The sequence below is a fragment of the Cricetulus griseus genome, chromosome 3, assembly GCF_003668045.3.
Source record: "Cricetulus griseus strain 17A/GY chromosome 3, alternate assembly CriGri-PICRH-1.0, whole genome shotgun sequence".
NCBI lineage: Eukaryota > Metazoa > Chordata > Mammalia > Rodentia > Cricetidae > Cricetulus > Cricetulus griseus.
The window spans coordinates 39,697,015-39,713,484 of NC_048596.1; positions in this window are offsets into that span (position 1 = coordinate 39,697,015).

The window sequence follows — 16,470 nt, forward strand, 5'->3', positions numbered from 1 at the left end:
ACAAGGAAGCCACCTACCACAAACAAGGGCTTGAGAAAGGAGGAGTCAGACCTGGAACAACAATCTATGTAGATTTAGAATTGCTGGATACAGAATCCAAGCTGAGAGATTACAGCTTAAGTTAGATGGGGCAGAGTGAGGGATAAAATCTGAAACAGGCAAAAGAGACCGCCACATTGAACACATAGTGCATAAAAGGCAAATAGGATTTCCAAGAATAAAAAGCACAACTGTTTGCCAACAAACACTTCCTGAGCATCTGCTGTGTGACAGGCATCCTCCTGGTAACTGGGTTCACCACGGGAACAAAAGAAACGACAAGTATTTATTCATCTCATACAGCTTACTTTGTAGAGAGAGAAGCAGATGCAGTTTCAAATGAGGGAAGGACTGAAGAGCAAGTCATGCAAGCTGAAGAAAGAACTAGTGAAGTGGAAAATAAATCAAACGACATAAGAACATTTGCAAAAATACAAATTCCTGGGCATGGTGGTGCACACATACATGGTGGCACACACACATAACCTCAGCATTGAGGAGACAGAGACAGAGACAGAGACAGCAGGACTTGGCAAGTTTGAGGTCAGCTTCATTTCCGTGGCAAGTTCTAGGCTAGCTAATGATACCTTGTCTCAAAAAATAAAATAAAATAAAACCCAAGATGAAAGAAACAAATAAAATGCCAAGTAATAGAAAGATATGAAAACTTGAGACAGATGAGAGGGGAGAGTAAGACGATACAGTTGTAAAAGGAACCTGGCCGAATGTGAAAAACAGTTTTCAAAGACTTGATGGTTGATGCTTTCATCAAAGTGATGACTATTCAGACCCATCTTACAGAAATAAGATTCTTACAAATAAATGGAGATAAAAGCATAGGAGTGATAACATTGACAACTAAATTCAAGGACAGGGCACAGGTGTGAGATAGTATCTTGAAAGTACTGAAGATACTACCTGCCCAGGTACTAGCTGCCTAGAGTAGACACTCAGAGAGGCTATCTTTCAAAAATGAAGATAATTTATACAGATATTTTAATGAAAATTAACTATCGCTCCCAAGAAAGACTTGTTCCAATAACTTCTGAAAGTTGTGCTTCAACAAGAAAGGAAATAGTACTGGGTGTAGCAGCTCACAGTTCTAGTCCCAGAAATTGGGAAGCTAAGGCAGGGGGATTGCTGTGAGTTCAAGGTAGCTTGAGTTGCATAGTATTAAGCTAGTCATGCTACATATGGACAATCTGTCCCCTCAAAATCAGGCAGGCAGACAAACATTCCAAAACAGAAAAGATACCCAATGATAGTTTGAGATGTAAGGCAAAATCATGGGGGAAATTATGGTAAAATGAAGGATAATATTGATGACATGAAATGCTAATAATATTCATGTTATAAAGTTAAATTTTAGGGCAAAAGTACAGTCACATGGCATAATACAAAGCAGTGAAATAACTTATTAAAGCATTTCCAAATCTTTGTATTTGTGTATGAAGCAGGTAAACACTATATTCCTTTAAATTAGTATCTTTTATATTAGAATGACTAAGGAGAATAGAAATAAGAAGCTGTCTTCCAACCAGTGGAGAGAAATGGAATGAGAAGAAATACTGTGAGCTTAAATGTAATTGGGGGACAAGGAACATCAAATAAGAATTCAGCTCTTAAAATGCTAATAAAGGGGCCGTAGAGATGGCTCAGCAATTAAGAGTGAATACTACTCTTAGTACCCATGTTGGGTATTTTATGACCTCGTGTGCTGTAAGTCCAGCTCTAGGGGATCTGATGCTATCTTTTGGCTCCCACAGGTACTACACATATATGGTACACACAAAACAAACACACATCACACATACACAGGAATAAATCTTACTAAACATGCTAACAAAATTGAAAAATTCCAAAAAGAATGGTCAACTGTGAACTTTATATTCAGAGACAAGAAACCTCCCTGCTGGGTGGAAACCTCCCTGGGTAGAGGTTCTCCAATGAAGGAAAGCTAGTAGACTTGCTCTATAAGACAAGTTAGTCGACTTTGAAGATCCCCCATGGAAGACCTCACTCTCCCTGGGAAGCAGAAAGGGGATGGGATAGGGGGCTAGTGAGGGGCAGGGGAGGAGGGGAGGGAGAGGGAACTCGGATTGACATGTAAAACAAGCTTGTTTCTAATTTAAAGAAAAAGAAAAAGAAAAAGAAAAAGAAGATATGTCAGTCAACATTTGGGAGCATCTCCAAATTTGAAAATAAAAGAACACTAAAAATGACAAATATTTGGATGAGCACAACAGGTTTCATTCTTTCCGCATATGATATAGATGATAGTTGAAGCAAAATATGTAACATCGTCAGGTGGGAGTGTCAGCAATACAAGTTTGAAAGGCATCTACCTTTTCATGTTAGTGGCAAAATATTAGTTCCAAGTAGATGAAAGAAAGTGTGTGTACTGCAATTGCTATAGCAAATACACTAACAATAATGCCAGAAGATGCAGCCTCTCAACAATCCATAGAGCATGTAGCCACATCGTCAGCAGAGATGGAAGCCCTGCAATTCTTTCATAGTATATGCTGAATGTTCTCAGTGACAGACCACATAGTACTTTGCATCTGTGTGCCTGCCAGGCATAGTGGCACATGCCTTTAATCCCAGCACTGGGGAGACAGAGGCAGGAGGATCTCAGTGAGTTAGAGACCAGTCTTGTCTATAAAGGGAGTTCTAGGACATCCAGGACTGATACATAGAGAAACCCTATCTCAAAAAAAAAAAAAAAAAGTTCCAGTCTATTCTTAGGACAACCTAAGGAGACTCTACCTAGAAAAAACAAAACAGAAACAAAAACATGTCTATTTTGTGTATCAAAAAAAAATCAAGAAAAGTTAGTGCCTACAATAAATAAGGCCAAAGCAATTACCCACCTATGTGAAAAAAAAACCAACACAAAACACCTGAGCCTACCTCATACTTTATAAAAGTTAAATGCATCATAGAAATGCATGTAAAACATAGGGCTCTGTCTTCCAAAAGAAAAGAAATATCAGCATCCATACAAGAAATAGTAACAGAAAACCCTGGTAATTATATTTAATCAAAGCTAAAAAGCTTTATTCTATGAAAGATAGTTGCCACATTGAAAATGAGAAGCTACAAAGTAGAGAAAATATTTGTAAAATCTTGTTTGATAAAATCCTTGTATTAAAAAAAAAACTTCGAAAACTCAGTGATATGAAATCAAATAATTCAGTCATTTTATTTTTAATAAAACAGGCAAAACTGGAACAGATATTTTTCTTTCTTTCCTTGCTTTTATGGGGGTGCTGGAGGGTGTGGAGACAGGGTCTCACAGTACATAGCCCCTGCTGGCCAGCGCTCAACTATGTAGACCAGACTAGTCTCAGGCTCAGAGAAATTCACTGGCCTCTCCCTCTCAAGTTCTGGGATTAAAGGCATCGACCATCATTTTCTGTCCCCAGACATTTCCTAAAGAAAAATACACAGGCCACATCCACCCTCTGGGCTCAGCCCGGGTTGCACATTCTGTGTGCTGATCAGTCTGGTAGGCATAGCTCTCACCTCTCAGCAAAGAAGTTTCTGTTTTCAGCAGAGAGATACTATCGAAGAAATCCACAACTGGTCAAAATACAGAGAACAAGTGGCCATGGGTTGCTCATCTCAGCTGATACAGCTCTAATACAACCCCTGCACCTAAGGCTCAAGGAATGTTATGGAAGAGAGGGTAGAAAATGTGAGAGCCAGAAGACCAGCATGTCTTCTGTGCAATAGTGTCTTCTATATATGACAGGGAAGCTGTACCCATGAAATCTCAAATCAATAACAACACCAGATGACATGTCAATGAGGATGGGGGAAATTTCCCCAGATTGAGAAATCCACCCCTAGATGGAGAGTTACAAGCAATTAGTCACTGGTGAGATTGGGATGAGGCCCCTAATTGGTCATCCAATACCAAGTTGTCAGCTCTAAACATATAGAAATATAAGCAACACTTAAGTAGACTCAGCTGAAGGTGAGGATTCAATGAGTTCACCAAACCCAAGATAAATGATAAATAGGTGTTTAATTGGGGATGAACAGTAAGTAACTGTCGCGGTGTCCCTGCTGGAAGGATGCAAACCCTGCCTCTCCAAAAGGGGCTTCCTTCCCCAGCTCCTCTCCCTTAAACTGGTCAGTTCCATACTTGAAACCATGCCCAGAGGGCGTGGCCTCTGTTACAGGTATACAGGCAAGATGTTGCTGCAATTCCCCTTTTAGTCTAAAGAAGAAGGTGGAGGCTTGATTTAAAAAAAAGAAAAAAACTATATACAACGATAGCAAATATCAAGTATATTCTAGGAGAAGGAAAGGTAAAAACATACACAAATTAAGGCCTACAACCAGTAAAGCAACATAGAGCAATAGACATATACTACACTCAGAAGGTTGTATTTACACATAAAAATGTATATTATATATATACATTTATAATGTAATAATAATAATTAAAGAAGAACAATTTATGAATTTTAGAGGGAATAGAGGTCATGGGAGGAATTAGATGGTAAAGAGGGAGGAAAATAATGTAAATACAATATTCATTTATAAATTTTCCAAAACCAAAATAAAACAATAAAGAAGACATACAGACAGCAAATCAGTGTATGAAAAACAAAACAAAACAAAAACAAAACTCCACACTGGCAGTTATGGGGGACTGCTACAGAAAGTCAGAATTATACACCAGTACACCTGTCAGAATTGCTGAAATAAAGGAAATATAACCTGAATGTAACCAACAGCTGCAAAAAAGTGTTCCCAAGTATCTCATTTATTGCTGGTGGGAATGTAGAGTAGTTTACCCTCCTTGGGAAACAATTTTTCAGAATTGTTGAATAAACAGAAACATATACTTATTGTGTAACCCAGCCATCTAATTCTTGGGCTTTTATTACATTAAAGAGAAATAAAAATTTGTATCTGAATATTTATAGTAGCAAAGCAGTGAATTAGCAAGGCGTTGGTATATCCACATAATACAATACTCTTCAAAAGTAAAAAGTAATGAACTGTTGATGCATGTCCAATGTAATGGATATCAGTGTCATTGTGACGAATGACAGAAAGCAATATCACAAGTGCTGCCTACTTTTGATTACTTTTAAGAGTGTCTTAGTGACATTCTGGAAAAGGCAAAACTATAATGGTTGCCAGGGATTGAAAACAAGATGAGGAACTGACTATAAAAAGAGAGCATGAAGAAACTTTGCTTGGGATGAGTGTTGATCAAGCTATTTTGCCTTCTGTTTGCAGTAGTCATTAGCAGGCTACACATTTGTCAAGACTCATAGAACTGTACATTTAAGGAATAAATTTCAATAAGTATCAGCTAAAATTATAGTGAATATGCCATGAGTGTAGTTAGGGAGACATATTGGGAGTTAAACAAAACAATAAGAGGGGCTCTAACTTATACTGAGGAGTTGGGGAAGACTCTGAAGAAGTGCCCTTAAGTTGATCTGTGAAAAGTGGGATTTAGGGAGTTGGGGAAAGAGGATTTTAGATGAAAGAATGGCCATTCCTCTATATCTATGAGTTATACATCTATGGATTCAACCAACTGTGCAGCAAAAGGAGTTGCATCTCCATTAAGATCCCCAGAATGTGCTATATAGGCTGCTGAGGAAACATAGTCCGTGGTCTTACCCAGCTGTGAACCCTGTGTGCTAGAACACTGACCTTGCGAATAATATATGCTGACTGGTGCAATAGTGACATTACTGTTTTAGGTGTAACCAACTGCTTTTTTTTTTTTAAGTTGGATTTTAGGCTTAATTAATGGGAGTGAATACGTTTGGAATTGAAATCATGGTCAAAAGCTTATGTATGAGAAAGACAGATTCTAGAGGAGGAATCCTCCTACCGTTGTTTTCTAAATGACATGTAGCCTTCTAAATACTCATACATATATCCATAGACCCGTACTGCTTTCAGAGTTGGGCAAAATAAACGTATTCTTTTTCAGTGGGTGACTGTTAATGCAGTGACTCATAAGTAGCCCAAGTCCAAAGAATAAGTGACATTTTTACTCATCTACAAAGGACATTTTTCTGTTTTTGTTAATGCTTCAATACAATACAGCTTTGCTAATATATAGATTTTAGTGAAATGTCTAGATCTACATCCAAACACTAATGACCTATATAAATATAATTAATAAGCTACAAAAGGTAAAAGTTAATCTAAGCCATTTATAATAGAAATAAAAAGCAAAGAATTTTATAATACAACATGTAAATAAGACCATTATGAAGATTTGTAAATATTTATTGGAAGTCTGTTAGATCTTTAGGGCAACTGCTATAGTTTCAACCTGGCATGGCTCATATTTTGAGTATGTGCTTTGAAAGGCTATGGGGCCTTTAGGAGTGGGACCTTGCTCCTGGAAGTAGTATGCGTAGGGATGGGCCCCTGAAAATTACCACTGGCTTCTCGTTCTGATTTTACCTTTGCTTCTTGGTCCGTCACATGAGAAAAGATTTCACTACATGCTTCTGGTGACATGAGTGAACTTCTCTTCCATACTTTCTTGTATGCAGTGGACTGATATCCTCTGACAGGAACCACAATAAATCTTTCCTGCCTTAAGTTGCCTCTGTCAGTAGTCACAGCAACTCGAAAGACCTAATTCATCCAGGATAACTTGATCATGACTTAGTGAAGATTTTGTGGCTTAAAAGAATAGACATTATCTCTTACAGTTCTCTGTGCCACAGGTGCAAGATCACGATGCTGTCTGGCCATCCTCTGCTCTAAAGTTTCAGAGTGTACTTTTCTGCCTGCCTCTGACAGCCTCTGGTGAGCCTAGCTTTCTTGGGGCTTTCTATTATAGGACACCAATGCACCTTCCTCTTGATGGAGCTTCTTCTCCTTGTCTCTATATTCTCTTCTGTTTCTATGACATTTGTATGAGATTTAAGGTCACCCGGAACTTCCAAGATGATTTTTGATCTCATGTCTGGGAAGAACTTCTTCAAAGTAAGTTACATTCGTAAATCCCATGGATAAGAACATGAACACATCTTCCGGGGACCACTACGTAATTTACTGCATATAATAAAGAATATCATAGATGAAGCAATGTACCTACCATGTTCACAGCTATAAAGATATTAATCATTGCCCAGCTGATTTTATTACAAAGGAAATAACGAAATGCTCCTTAAAAACACCTGCAGGACACGTGAACTCACAGAAACTGAGGCAGCATGCACAGGGCCTGCATGGGGCTAGATAGTGCCAGAAGCAATCTCCAACTGATAGCTACTTGAAAACAAACATTTGTTTCTCTAAGGGAGTCTCACTAGTGAAACAAACTACATTTTTTGAAAATGTAGTTTTGCCTGCACGTATGTCTGTGTGAAGACGCCAGATCTCCTGGAAGTGGAGTTACAGACAGTTGTGAGCTGCCATGTGGGTGCTGGGAGTTGAACACAGATCCTCTAGAAGAGCAGCCAGTGCTCTTAACTGCTGAGCTAACATTCCAAACCTGGAGACAAACTACTTTTAAGGGTAGGTTGCATGCCCAGCAGTACATGGCCAATAGAAAACAAACTCAACAGCATCTTTGGCTGGGAGTTCCCTGTCTCATAATTTCATGTTAGAGCTTTTCCTTTCTTTAAATTACACACACACACACACACACACACACACACACACACACACACACACACACACACACACACACACACACACACACACACACACACACACACACACACACACACACACACACACACACACACACACACACACACACACACACACACACACACACACACACACACTCTTTTTACCCTACAAGTTCTTTGTGAATACAGTATGGTTTCCAGTTTAGTGTTGTTAATGAGATTCCTGAGTGTGTAAATGAGTGGGCCTCTGTGTCAATATTTGTTTTTTGGGTCCCTTTCCTTCTATTTGTTTTGTCCTATTCTGATATATTGGTTTTTGTTCTATCATATTATATTACATTAATCATATTATTATCCCTTAGAAGCCTGTTTGTTTTCTAGTGAGAGACAGGAAGGGAATGGATCTGGATGGGAGGGGAGGTGGAGAGGAACTGGGATGAGTAGAGGAAAGAGAAACTATAATATTAGAGAAAAAAATCAATTTTCTTTTTTTCTTTTATATTAATGATTTGTTTTAATTATTATTATTTATTTATTTATTTTTCACTTTATATACCAATCCCAATTCTCCCTCCCTTCCCGTCTCCTGCCTCCCCAACCTTCTCCCTTCCCAACTTCCATCCACTCCTCATAGAGGGTAAGGCCTTCCTTGGGGAGCCAATAAAGTCTCAGATACCAAGTTGAGGCAGGACCAAGCCCCCATCCCCATGAAGACTGGGCAAGGTATCACAACATAGGGAATGGGCTCCAAAAAGCCAGTTCATGCACCCACTGCCAGCACCCCCCAATAGATCAAGCCACATAATAACAGAAGAGACAAAGACTTTACAAGCAAAAAAAAAGTACTAATGGTAAAAGCTAAACATAGCACATTTGACTACAGTAAACTTAGGACTTTTTAAATTGAAAGATGTAAAAAACAGTGAAAAGATGAGCTATAAAGTTGAAGGTAATATTTAGAATTCAAACAACAAAAGATGGATATGCAAAGACTTTCTGAAAATTTAGAGAAAATGGCTAGCAAAATATATTTTGTTTCTAAGCATTATTACACCATACACTAAACACACACACACACACACACACACACACACACACACACACACACACACACACACACTGAGGTACAGATAGTCCAATATAAAATTGGGCAAAATACAGAAGCATCATTAATCCAAACTATGAAATTGCATATAAGCATCTAAGAAAGAGTTTATTCAAGGCAAGAGTTGGATTGCCTTGAAGAAAGCACAGGAACAAATTTTACAGAATAATTGCTCCAAAATGGTTTAAGAGATTGTGTGGCTACAGCATACTGATTGTTACCATGGTGTCACACATGTTGTGCTGACTGGCTGCTGGTACCTTGTGTTAGGATTCAGGCATTACACTGGCCTGCCCCCTGTCACCTGGCAAAATGCACTCAGGCAGTACCCTGGTCAGCCCAGGATCCTATGATTGCTATGTCACTAAGTAGTCTGCACATAGGGTGGTGCAAAGGTCCTTTTAAGAAGCAAACTCCTCCCACTTCCTCTCTCTCTTCCCTGCTGTTCCTCTAAAGGGGTAGATAGGACTTTGCCTGTCTCCTCCTCCTCCTCCTCCTCCTCTTACTATTCCTCCTCTTCTTCTTCTTCCTCTTCTCTCTCTCTCTCTCTCTCTCTCTCTCTCTCTCTCTCTCTCTCTCTCCCTCTCTTTTTTCCCTCTGTTTCTCTTCTCTCCCCCTTCCCTTCCCTTTCCTTTCTCCCAAAAAAACTTCTCTCTTAAGCTGTCTGCCTGTTTTGTGTTTGTCCCTCATCCACCATGGAATCCACCAAGGTTCCTCTCATACCATATTTATAACAGCTTGTGTCACACACCCCAGGAAGGATACCATGATAAGCAGTACAAGGCATGCTCAAAGTTATTTCTCTAGAGCCATCAGAACACCCACAAGAAGCTAATCTGAAATGGTTGAAGGTTGAATTTAGATGAGACTTGGGAATGTAGAGGGACATGACTGTTGTCCCCCAGCCCAGGTGGAAGTGAAACTTGGAGATACTTAAGTATTCACATTTTAATCATGGGAACACACACACACACACACACACACACACACACACACACACACACACACACACCAAAATCAAGACAACTGAGTTAGCAAAACTTTAAAGAAATTTTGTTGGGCCCTAGAAGCAACAGAAAGTCTTGGAGGTGGTAGATTATGTAGTGCAGATCGTTTAAACATTTGGGATTATAAGATGGCATTATTTCATGAGTATCAAGTTGTACACTTCTGGGGATCTAGCAATTCTTTTTGCACAGGAGCATACAGAAGCCTTTTGTTTGGAGACAGATGATGTGTTCAAGGATGTTCACCGAAGCAAGGTTTAAAACCACAAATAAATGCTGACAGCCAATGTCTTGGGGTAAAAATATGGACAAATAAACCATGATATAACCATGTGAAGGGACAGTGTGGACCCATGGAGGGGGATGAACCACATTCACTCATACAGGCACTCAGGGGGTCACTGAACCAAATAAGATGTCATCGGATGAGAAATTCAACTTTTAAATGTTTATAATTAATGGACACTTTCTTATATCATAACCTGGGGAGTGGGCAGGGTAGGGTTCAGTAAGATGAACAAGGCCTTCACCTTAAGAGCAAAATTTAAGGGGTTGTCAACAGTTATCAAGATAAACTGTCCTTTTGTGCTGTACTTTAAAATATGAACTTGGCAGATCACAGCCCTTGGGTCAGCCAGCCGCTCCTGTAAATAAAATTGTAAACATCGGGGCTTGAGGCTAGAGTGAGACAAATGCTAGATCCTGTTTTTATCGAAAAGTGTCGTATTTTCTGTCTCAGACTTTTTGATATTAGCTTTGATTTTTAAAATACGTCATTAAAATATGAATTGCCTTGATTATTGGCCCTGGGTGTTCTTAAGCTTCATGACTTGCAAAAGTCTTATATACATATATTTTTAAGGTTAATCATTTCGATGTCTCAAACCTGAATAAAAAATAAAATATAAAGAAAAAAAGAGGGCTTCATGTGGGAAAGGAGGTGCACCCAACAAAGGAGACCAAAAAGGAGGGGCTGGAGGGAGGGTATTTCCCAGTGGGTGATATTTGCAAGTGTATTGGGTCAAGGCAGCTCCTTTTGTTAGTTGCTAGACTTCCCTGTTAAACGTGTCCCCTCTCAATCACCTAGACCCTGCCTTCTGCAATCTTGCCTAAGAATAGCTCAGCTGTAAGAAGAAACCACGTTGTGTATTCATGTGCATGAAACATAAATTACAAGGTAAAATTATGAAAATCTGTGTTTTTGAGCTTTGGATTTTGCTTTTCACACTTGGACCTGTCAACACAGACTATTAAGCCAGGGGTGAGAGCTCTCATCACTGTCTGCCCTAGCTAACTGGTATAGTGTGTGTATGTGTGTATGTGTGTGTGTGTGTGTGTGTATGCATGTTTGTGTGTGCATATATGTATGTGTGTTTTGTGTATAGGCAGTACCTGTGTGTGGGCACATGTGTGTCTCTGTGTGAATCTATCTGTGTGTTTGTGTGTAGGTGTGCATATGTGTGTACATACTTGTGCATTTGGTGTGTGTTTCTTTTAGTCATTTCAGTGCTGAAGATTGAACCCAGGGTCTTGGGTTTGCGTACTCACTCTATCACTGAGTGTATACTCTATCACTGAGCTGTATACATCTCAGCCCCTCACCACTGTTTTATTATGAAAAGGTTTCACTCTAGTTTGGATGCCCTTGAATTTACTACTTTTCTGTACCCACTTTCCAAGGTTTGTGATTACAGTGCCAGCACACCTGGTCTCCCCCCACCCCCAAGGCAGGGTTTTTATGTGTAGCTTTGGAGCCTATCCTAGCACTCGCTCTGGAGACCAGGCTGGCCTTGAACTCACAGAGATCTGCCTGCCTCTGCCTCCCGTGTGCTGGGATTAAAAGCATGCACCACCAGCGCCCGGCTTATTTTTTTATTTTTTATTTCTTATTTCTTGGTTCACACCTGGTCTTTTGGTTTTCATCAAGTGCTTTCTATCCATGGTGCCTCCCTCTGGCTGATTTTTCTTGTATTTTCCTTTTCGTAATTGAACCCAGAAAAATGTGAAAAAAACATTGTGAGCCATGTATTATATAGGAGAGAGTGCAAAGCTGGAAGTGAGGGGAGCCAGGCTGGGATGTCAGGTGACTTCAGAGAGTGGAGGAAAGTGATTCCTGGAAGGAGAGAGCATGATAATGTTGCAGCCCCCCAGAGCACAAGTAATTCAGACAGTGGATCAAAATTCAGAATTTAAAAGAATAAAAGGGCTGTTTATTACATACAGCTCTGATGACTGCATCCAAGGTGGTATACACATAAAGGTTTCTTTCTTGCCATCTCCTTCCCCTGACAACCCTTTCTAATTCAGAGTATCCACTGCATGCATGCCAAGGGGAAGGAGCTTCACGGTTAGTTGGCACTACATAAGGGACTAAAAGTGCTGTATTATTTGGTTAATTTTAATCTGTACAGGTTCCTCACATCGTATCTTCTCTGAAATTGGATTATATCTTACAAGCTTGCTGTAGTTGCATGGATAGGACCTTACTGTCTTGGATTTGGAAAAATATCATAGAGACTCTATCAGTGTGTGTGTGTGTGTGTGTGTGTGTGTGTGTGTGTGTGTGTGTGTGTGTGTGTGTGTGTAGAGGTGCATGAATGCTACAGCACGTGTGTGGAGGTCAGGCACCTCTGGAATCAGTTCTTGTCTTCCACCTTGTTTGAGATTGTTGTGTGCACCAGGCTAGCCTTCAGAAATTCTCTTGTCTTTGCCTCCCACATCGCCACAGGAGCCCTGGGATTACAGATGCACTCTATATAATGGGCTTTTCCCTGGGTTCTGGGGAATCTGGGAGCTCACATTGTTAGGATTGTGTGGCTAGCACTATACTCACTGAGTCATCTCCCCAGCCCTCAGTCTGCCCTTTGACCCTTATCTGACAGCCATATGTTGGTAAGGAGCCGCCTTTGTGATTTCCTAAGACTCCACAGTGGGGTAATCAGCGTTAAGTTCCTTCTTCATGCCTCTGATTTGTGTGATTATGGTTCTTCAGATGAACAAACCTCGCAATGAACTCTGGAAGTGACATCTGCCTGCACTTCTCTTTTCTGCACATTTCAATCATCCTAGATTTTTTAAAAAAAGGAACTTCTACATCCTCTGTGTCATATTTGGTATCCCTAGCAAGATGGATCAGGCTTAAATATGATCATCATCAATATCTTCTCTGCTGTATGAGAGAGATACTTTACTGTTATTCTTAGGACTTAATTCTTGATAGGTCAAACAGGAGTCATAAGAACACAGCAAAATTTACCTAGCATGTGTTTTCTCCCCCCCTCAACCTCTCCGCCTGACTTCCTCTCCTTCCTCTCTCTTTTCCTTTTTCCTCCCTCTTTCAGTTCCTCCCTTAAAAAAAAAAGACTTATTTTTCTGTACCTGAGTTGTTTTTTGTTTTGTTTTGGTTTTGTGTTGTTGTTGTTTGCTTGAATGTATGTTTGTGCACATTTGCATGCCTGGTGTCCACAGAGGCCCCAAAAGAGCTTCAGAACTGGAGTTACACTACACATGGTTGGAAGTCACCACATGGGTGCTGGGAATTGAACCTGTGTCCTTTGCAAGATCAGCCAGTGTTCATAAGTAGCCCCTGCCCCTGGAGACAAGAGTTTCACTATGCAGCACAGTCTGGCCTCAAACTCTTGAAGTTCTCCTACACTGGCTTCCTAAGTGTTGGGCTTATAGCTGTGAGCCACAGCATCCAGGCCTTTCTATAAGTGCTGGGATCACAGGTGTGAACCACAGCACACCAGGTCTCTCTGTAAGTGTTGGGATTCCAGGTGTGAACTACAGCACACCAGGCCTTTCTTTAAATGCTAGGATTACATGTCTGAACTACAGCACACCAGGTCTTTCTATAAATGCTGGGATTCCAGGTGTGAATCACAGCATACCAGGTCTTTCTATAGGTGCTGGGATCACAGGTGTAAACCACAGCACACCAGGTCTGTCTTGGAAGTGCTCTGTGGTCATGAACTGGTGCCTCATAAAAATGAGAGGGCAAATAGACAAACAAGTTAAAGTAAGGAACACAAAGGTTAAAATTTTATAATATAACCTAATTGTTGCAAAAATGTAATTTTGTTTATTTTTATTAATACAGTAGGAACATCTCAAATTTCATTTGAGTAGTGTAGTGTATATATTTGCTATTTGGGTCAGGCTTGTTCTCAGCATTATGGAAATTCTTTAAATAAATGTGAAGCTTCTCTGTTTATTTTAAAATGCTTCCAAGTTTCAAATTAATGCTGTCTCTTATGAAAAGGTGTAATTCCAGACAAGTTGCTTTTTATATTTAAATTTATTTTGCAAAAATTATATATTCGATCCCGTGCCAAAGGCCTGTGCCATGGAGATAACATGATTGCCAGGCCTGCTCAAGGCCCTGTGCCCTATCTCCACTGTTGCCAAAGGAACCGCACAGCCAAGCTTATCTCTCTTCTCTCTCCTGTTTCTCATCACCTCCCTTCTCCTCTCCTCTCTTTTCCTTTTTTGGAACAGGAATTTTATAGGACTGTGTCCCTTTGCTTTGGGGTGGTAATGGTTAAATATTGCATAATCACATTTTGGAAAAGAACCAGGCTTAACCGAATTAAGGAAATGTTTTCTTCAGCAAACAACATTGACTTACATAATCAACTGTCTTTGATATTAAATCTACCAAAATTATTGTGGGTCTTGTCTTTAAGTATATTGATATGCTTTATAGTTTTATAAGACCTATGTGATCCTTGCATTATTGAGATGAACATCATTACAGTATATTGTTTTGTTTTAGCATGCATTTGCCTCTCTGTTGTTTCATTTCGGCTTTTTCTGTCTGTACTGCGTGAACTAAATCTGTATGCTGTGTGTGTGTGTGTGTGTGTGTGTGTGTGTGTGTGTGTGTGTGTGTGTGTACATGTGCATGTGTGCGTGTAGTGTTTATATTTGCTATTTCTATCAGGCTTGTTCTCACCATTATGGGAATTCTTTAAATAAATGCAAAGCTTCCCTGTTTATTTTTAAATGCTTCAAAGTTTCAAATTAATGCTGTCTCTTAAAGAAAGGTGTAATTTCAGACAAGTTGCTTTTTTATGTTTAAATTTATTTTGCAAAACTTATATATTTGATCCTGTGCCAAAGGATGTGCCATGGAGATAGCATGATTGCCAGGCCTGCTCAAGGCCCTGTGCCCTATCTCCACTGTTGCAAAAGGAGCCGCACAGCCAAGCTTATCTCTTTTCTCTCTCCTGTCTCTCATCACCTCCCTTCCCCTCTCCTCTTTTCCTTTCTTTGAAGCAGGATCTCACTTAACCCAGGATGGCCTTGAACTTGCTCAGTATGAGGCTGCCTTTGAATTGGTGACCTGTCTGCCTCCACCTCTCAGGGGTTTACAGGAGCATGCTCCCCAACATCTGAACGGTTTTACATTTTCCAGTCTTTTCTGTTTTTACATTTCCTCCTCCTCTACGAGTACTTATTCTGATGCCCAATGTGTGAAGTTCTCATCTACTCAGAGGGCTCCAGCATTTCCCATAGGGAATGTTTTGCATGGTTACATCATCTCTGGTATGAGTGCCCTGTTTGACCTTGGGTGTCACTTCTTTTTTTTGTTTGTTTGTTTTTTGTCTCTGATTTCTTTTATTAATTATTCTTTTTTTGCAGATTTTTTTATTTGAATTAGAAACAAGATTCTTTTACATGTCAATCCAAGTTTCCTCTCCCTCCCTTCCTCCCCTATCACCCCCCAACTAAAACCCTACCTATCACATATCCTTTCTGCTCCCCAGGGAGGGTGAGGCCTTCCATAGGGTGTCATCAGAGTCTTTCGTATTCTTTGGGATAGGGCCTAGACCCAACCCTGTGTGTCTTGGCTCAGGGAGTATTTCTCTATATGGAATGGGCTCCCAAAGTCCAAGGTGTCACATCTTATTTACTGCTATTTCCCAATTAAAGAGGGAGGGCAGGCCTTGTCCACGGTTTTAGATTTTATGGAGATTTCTCATATTTAAAGTTGCAGGCCAACTAAGACAAAGGGGGAAATGCTGCATTTTACTGTTCTCATAAATGAAAATGTATTTTTTTTTCTGGATCAGAAATCTAAAACAAAAAGAAAGAAAACAAAGAGTATGGCCTCTGGTCAATGAGCTCTTTCTGAACACAGATAGGTGTGGCTGATATTTGGGCCAGGGGCCCATCCTGTTTCTAGCAGAGTTACCTTTATTTGGAAAGAGTTGTTGATGGCATTTTTTTTTCTGGTTTCCCAGCTCAGCATTAATAGTCCACATAAGGTGTTGGGGGGACCCCAGGTGGAGTTCTCCTCATCGTGGGGCAAATAGACTGATTTAGGGGGTTGATTCATGTGCCTTTCTGTGCTTGCTTTTACTTGAGCCCCACTATTGCACTGAGGGCTAGCATCAAATTTTGCTGAGTTCCTTTCTATCTACTTTCCAGACTGCATACAAATCTGTGGCGACATGACTTTTCATGGTTCCATCTTTATGCATTTAGCAGACTCCTTCCTTTCTCAGTTGCCACCAATGCTGTAAGAGGTTCTTTGCTTCTAGCATCTTACAGGCCATTTCAATAGAAAACTTGCATGGAATAAAAGGGTAGTTAAATGCATCCTCAAGTTGCCATTTTTAACTGAGAGCCATCTCTGCTTTTAGGAAATCCGGGCCTGCTACCAATTCAACACCCA